The sequence below is a fragment of the Nicotiana attenuata genome, chromosome 9, assembly GCF_001879085.1.
Source record: "Nicotiana attenuata strain UT chromosome 9, NIATTr2, whole genome shotgun sequence".
Taxonomy (NCBI): Eukaryota; Viridiplantae; Streptophyta; class Magnoliopsida; order Solanales; family Solanaceae; genus Nicotiana; species Nicotiana attenuata.
The window spans coordinates 49,889,958-49,890,315 of NC_031997.1; positions in this window are offsets into that span (position 1 = coordinate 49,889,958).

Sequence of the window (358 nt, forward strand, 5' to 3'; positions counted from 1 at the left end):
CCTTACGGCCCAAGCGCAATATCAAGCCATCTCGTAGAATTAAATCTAGGCCCTTGGCCTCATACCAGTATCAGTATAACACTGCTGCGGCGTGCAGCCCGTATATATATATATATATATATATATATATATATATATATATATATATATATATATATAAAGTATCCTCACAATACAGGCCCTCTGCCTAAATCAGTCAACAAAATCACATAAGCCACTAGGGAAACAGTAAAACATGATGCTCAGCCCAAATATTGTTAGAAATATCATTTCAAGTGTCAAAGTAAAATAAACTTGGCTGAGTCTTAAAACAGTGGAAGATACGTGACTGAGTTCAAGAATATAATTAAAACAGTGA